Source organism: Peromyscus maniculatus, chromosome 2 (genome assembly GCF_049852395.1).
Source record: "Peromyscus maniculatus bairdii isolate BWxNUB_F1_BW_parent chromosome 2, HU_Pman_BW_mat_3.1, whole genome shotgun sequence".
Classification (NCBI taxonomy): domain Eukaryota; kingdom Metazoa; phylum Chordata; class Mammalia; order Rodentia; family Cricetidae; genus Peromyscus; species Peromyscus maniculatus.
In genome coordinates this window covers 162,970,451-162,976,450 of record NC_134853.1, presented here as the reverse complement: position 1 = coordinate 162,976,450, position 6,000 = coordinate 162,970,451, and the positions used below count along the sequence as shown (strand labels likewise).

Sequence of the window (6,000 nt, the reverse complement as noted above, 5' to 3'; positions counted from 1 at the left end):
TTCAAGGCCAGCCTGGGCTACCAAGTGAGTTCCAGGAAAGGCACAAAGCTACACAGAGAAACCCTGTCTCAGAAAACCAAAAAACGAAAAAAAAAAAAAAAAAAAAAGAAACAGAGCCAAATGCAGGGGTGCAAGCCATAGATATCAGAGCAATAGCCGCCAACTCACCTTAGCTCACCATTTCACCATAGCCTCCCAAGAGAGCTTCTTCTGTCTAACCTGCGCCTTTATTGCCTTCCTGTTCTGCTGTGGGATGTTCTGTATGGCAAATATGTTGCTCTAATTGGTTAATAAATAAAACACTGATTGGCCAGTAGTCAGGCAGGAGGAAGTATAGGCGGGACAAGGAGGAGAAGAATTGTGGGAAGTGGAAGGTTGAGTCAAAGACACTGCCAGCTGCCACCATGACAAGCAGCATGTGAAGATGCTGGTAAGCCACGAGCCACGTGGCAAGGTATAGATTTATAAAAATGGGTTAATTTAAGATATAAGAACAGTTAGCAGAAGCTCCATGCTGGGGTAACACCCTTATATATCCAACCTGCCAGAATCTACTCCCATGACACCTGTCAACATGCCCAAGTCAAATTTTTCCCTCCTCTTGAATACAGCATCAACTAACTTTTCCCTCCCACCCTGGAGCATCAGTCTAAAACCATGTGTTATGTGTCCTCTGACCAGACATGTGTGCCTTGTTTTTCATTTCCCAGTGTCCACAGGAAGCTTGATATTTACACACAACTAGTAATAACTCCAACAATCACACAATGGGGTTTTGTTGTAGATATATCGATTGTCACAATCACAGGAGTGTTCAGTACCAAAAAAGACCTTCCCAGGCTTCCTAATGGCTTTGACAATATTCATAAGTTAATCACAATGTTCTCTCATGAGTTCCACGTGGAGAGTACCACTGTAATCATAGCTTTCCTGAGGAACAGGGTACAGCTCCATCTTTAGCTTTCTCAAACTGGCAGGATGGTGTAGTAGGCCCCTCAGGGCATGCAAGGAGATTTGATTCCCATAGAAGCTGAAAACAGCTGCTCAGGGCAGGTAAGATGTCATGGAGATATTGATCCTCAATTTGACAGTCCTCTAAGTCCAGGGTCACCAGGGTGGGTCCATCTTTTACTAATGGAACTCGGAGGGGTTCAGGACTTAGATCAGTCAATCTGACATTTTTCAAATTCAGTTGTTGCAATTGACTGACACATGGAAACTCAGAAAGACTGTCCCATTCTGATGCTGAGAGTGTACAGTGAGTCACATCCAGGTCATCCAAGGGGGTCTTCAAGGACCTAATTAGGAAAACAGACAGTTCTTAGAACTGAGGGCTAATACAGAAGATGGCCAGTAATGACACAGAAGAGGAAAGTGTGGGTCAAAATATTTCTATTTGTATGGCAGATCAGTACTCATGATGCTGCATGACTGTCTACATACTAAAATCTGTACTGAGGCTTGGCACCATCCTTAACTGCACATCCTTCCCTCACTATCAAGCAAGACCCAAATGCTGGCTAGTCTAACAGGGCACACACAGGAAGGACCAAGGAGGACCAACCCAGGCAAGATCTGGGAACAATCCAATGTCACCACCCCTCAAGCACATCTTCTCCGTTCCTTTCTCTGTGCTTACCTGTGCACCCTTCCTTCAATTAACTTCAGTGACACACATTTCCCAACTACCCATCACCTACACAGGCTTAAAACCATTAAAACTGTGTATGGACACTGGGCATTGCGGTTTCCATCTTTAATCCTAGCACTTGGGAGGCAGAGACAAGTGGATCTCCTCGAGTAGGAGGCCAGCCTGGTATACATTCCAAGACAGCCAGAGTTACATAGCTAGGTCCTGCCTTGGCAGGAAGCAGGGTAGCAAGCTGAGTATTGGGGTACACACCTATAATATTGATACCTGGAAGCTGAGGCAATACAACCAAGGAGTTCAAGGCCAATCTAGGCAACATAGAACCAATCTTTAAAAAAAATTTTTTTTTTTTAATTTTTAAAAAAAGAAGTAATCTTAAAAACAGACCATTCCTGATGGGTGGTGGTAGCACATGCCTTTAATCCTAGCACTTGGGAGGCAGAGTTCAAGGCCACCCTGGTTTACAGAGCAAAGTCTACTGTGGGATGTATTTCTATTCCCGTTGGTTAATAAATAAGCTGCTTTGGCCTATGGCAAGGCAGCTCAGAGGCAGGCAGGAAATTCAAGCAGAGATACAGGAAAGAGAAAGGTGGGATGAGGGAGATGCAAGCTAGGCATGGAAGGAGCAACAATGTGTCAGCAGACCGATAACAGAACAGCCAAGGGCAACATGGCAAAACAGATTAACAGGAATAGGTTAAGTTATAAGAACTAGCTAACAAAAAGCCTGAGGCATAGACCATAGAGTTTCTAATTAATAAGCCTCTGTATGTTTACTTGGGACCGAGTGGCTGTGGGACCAGGTGGGTCACAGGAAATCTTCTGACTACACAAGTCCCAGGACAGCCAAGGATACAGAGAAACTGTTTCAGAAAGCAAACAAACAAACAAACAAAACCAGTCCATTCAGAGTGAGAGTGCTTGGTAGATGAAGACGCCTGTCACCAAGGCTGACAATCTGCTTTGGATCCTTGGGATCCAACATGGTTGAAGGAGGAAAATGACTGATGCAAGTTGTCCTCTGACCTCCACAAGTATGCTGTGGCTCTCCCTCCCCGCCCCACTGAAAAACACAGATAAATAAATTAGAATAGAATGAAGATGACACATGCCTTTAATCCCAGCATCTCAGGAGGCAGAGACAAGCTGAGGTCCATGAGTTCAAGGCAAACCTGGTCTACAGAACAAGTTCAGAGACAGGTGGGGCTATACAGAGAAACACTGTGTCAAAAAAAAAAAGAAAGTGGGATTAGAGGTACTGCTCAGTAGTTAAGAACGTTTGTTGTCCTTATAAAGGATATGGATTCTGTTCCCAACATGGTGGCTCAAAATCCCCTGAAACAGTACCCAGGGAGCAAACTGATGCCCTCTTTGATCTCCACAGGCACCTAGCACATGATATGCAAACATTGGCTCAGGCCCACAAACATATACATATGAAACATCAGGAGATCTGTAGGGCAAATTTTCCTTATTTCTTCAAAGAAGGCAAACTGCTAATTTCTGCTCAAAACTTCAGATAGTACCATCAATTCTAAATCTGTACCTTTCAGATGCACAAGTTACTTGATTGTCATTACTTCACTATTTGACTTAATTATATAATTATATAAATCTACTTATTAAGAAAAGGAAATTATGTAGGCCAGCTAACTTGACTGGAATCAAGTCAGGCAATATGATCATACTTCAGCTTGGCTCCAAGGGAAATGTCTGGTAAGCACTCTTTTAAGTTTTCATCCATTTCTATAGTTTAACTTAAAGTAAAAAGCATCTTTTCAGTTAAGAAAAAGAAAAACCCCAGCCTTTCCTTAATGGGAAATAGTAGGCAGCCTGCTGTGTCCATACGCATGGCTGCTGAATAGAGCACAGATTGGGAACTAATGCAGGTGTGACATGCTTTCATCAATGCCCTCCTGTGTCTTCAGCTTTCTTGAACACACCAGCTAAGGAAGAAACTAGAATCCACTCACTAGATCTCATTGCTTCATAACTGGCTAAAAAACATGGGTGCCTTTCCAGACCATCAACCCCAGCTTAACCTTGATCCTTTGCACCACTGGTTATGTGAGAGCTCTCTCCAGGCCAGAGCAGACAGGAAACAATGCCTTGACATTTCTAATGCCTCAGCACTGTCAATCCACTAGTGGGTACAGGGAGCAGGTGCCCACTACTATAAAGGAACAGGGCTTTGTTCTGCTCTGCAGAGCATCTGTCTTTACCCAAGCAGCTGGTGCAGGTGGCCCTCAAGGAAGGGAACAGTTTCCAGATGCAGCTTCTGGAGATACTCCAGCTTGAGGAACTGCAAGGTGAACTGGATGATGATATAGCTCTTCTCCTCTGGGGAAATAAAGTTATCTCCTTGGATGTTGGTGAGAGAGAGCTTGCACAGGTTCCTCATGCAGCCCAGGTAAGAAGCCAAGTTAAGCAAGAAAACTGGATTGCAGAAAGCATCGTGCAGGCCCAGTGTTTCTACATACTCCAGGTTCACCTTTTCTGAGAGCTTCTTGTGTTTAAAACGGGATGCTGACCAATCTGAAGCTCATTACAGTACAGCTGTAACAGGCCTTTCCTCTTATCACTCCACTCAAGGAGGTACCCTAAGAACTGGGTAAGGGGGCCTTCCATGAACAAGTCCACCACCACCTTCAAGGGCTTCTTCACTCCCGCCTTCAAATGGCCTGCCAGTGCTTGAGTCTCACTTGAGGTCTGTGGTAACCAGTTATCCATGGACCAAAGCCGCATATCCAAGTAGTTCTGACCCACAGACCATAGATCCAGCACTTCCAGTTTGTCCTGCCTGTGGGGAAAACAGAAAAGAGCCTCAGCAGCTAGGCCAGGACACAATATCTTGTCTGTGTTTTATTCCAGCCCTGAAGTTCCATTCTGTCTTACTTTCTTCCATGTCCTTCAGTGTCTCCCTCTCCCACTTCTAGTACCCATGGGAAGCAGGGGTAGTCCTTCAGCCACAGCTGTATCCACCATGAGTCCCACCCCCTGCACAGCCCTTTCCCAGATGGCTCAGCAATGGCCAAAGTCTGTAGTCTGAAAGCTGCTGCCATCAGAAACCTCTGCTCCATCTGTGGCCCCTCTTCCCCATTTTGACTCCTACCATCTCTGCTCTGGGATTCCCTCCCAGGGTACCCAAGTCTTCCTCACCTGGGGCGAACCTCCTGGATAAGCACTTTATCAATCTCCTCTAGGACAACTTGTGCTTGGGTCTCTAAGGAGCTTTTTCTCTTCAGAGCTCCCAGAGGGAGTCGGGGGAAGGGCCACGAAGACACTATTGTCCTCAGGACATTAACATGATGACCAGCATAGTCTTGCTTCAACAGTTGTGGTAACAATACTATGGGTAAGTTCTTCAAAGCAATGTTGGCCAAGGCCTCCTCTCTCAACAGTCTCTGGCCAGCCAGTTCCTGGAGTGTGAGTAGGGTCTTGCTGCTCATTTTGGGGGATCTTCAGGGAGAAAGATCCCAGAGAAGCATTTAGAAAAAGACATCTATATTTTCATGATAATGATTAGAGGGCCCTTCTCACTCATCACAGAAACACAGGGCCACAGTCACTGCTCATTCTGCTCTATGTTCCACTGACCCACAAATCCATATCATCCCCCACCCCCACCCCCCTTCTGACCCCCACCCCCATTTGCACTGTCATCTCCCAAGTATCAGTGGTCACAGCCCACTTCACTCTCACCCGTTTCCAACCAGTGGGGCACTGGATTCCATTCCCAGTGGGAAGGGACTCCTGAGGATTCTGAAAGCTAACTCAACTTCCTGGGGTAGTTTTTCTCATCACTCAGACACTATATTGCTGGGAGTAGTGACAGAAGCCTGTAATCCTGGCACCCTAACATAGGAGGTCTGGGACTGGAGAGATGGCTCGGCACTTAGGAACACTTGCTCCTGTAGAGGGCCTGGAATTCATTTTTAGCCCTCACATGTCAGCTCACAACTGCCTGGTAATTCCAGTTCTAGGGAATTTAGCACTCTCTTCTAAAATCCCTGGCACAAGCACACAGATGATACACATATATACAAGTAGGTGAACACTCACGCACATATAAAATAAATCAAAGTCAGGCATGGTGGTGCACATCTTTAATCGTCGCAGGCAGAAACACTAGGATCTGAGTTTGGTGCCAGAATGGGCTCCATGTTGAGTTCCAGGACAGCCAGAGCTACCCCAATAAAGCCTGTCTCAAAAGATAGGAGATCCAGAGATCAAGGCCAACCTCAACTATTTAGCAAGTTGGAGGTCAGCCTGGGCTACATCAAACTTAAACAAGTTATACTAACCTTATCCTAACTTGCTAGCTCTCCAACCAGAGTCATTTAAAATAT

The 6,000-nt window shown here is 45.5% G+C and overlaps 1 pseudogene; it reads right to left on the bottom strand.

The window, feature by feature from the left end:
* Positions 1 to 741: 741 nt before the first annotated feature.
* LOC121826608 (preferentially expressed antigen in melanoma-like protein 1) lies at positions 742 to 5,100 on the bottom strand (annotated as a pseudogene).
* Positions 5,101 to 6,000: the final 900 nt, after the last annotated feature.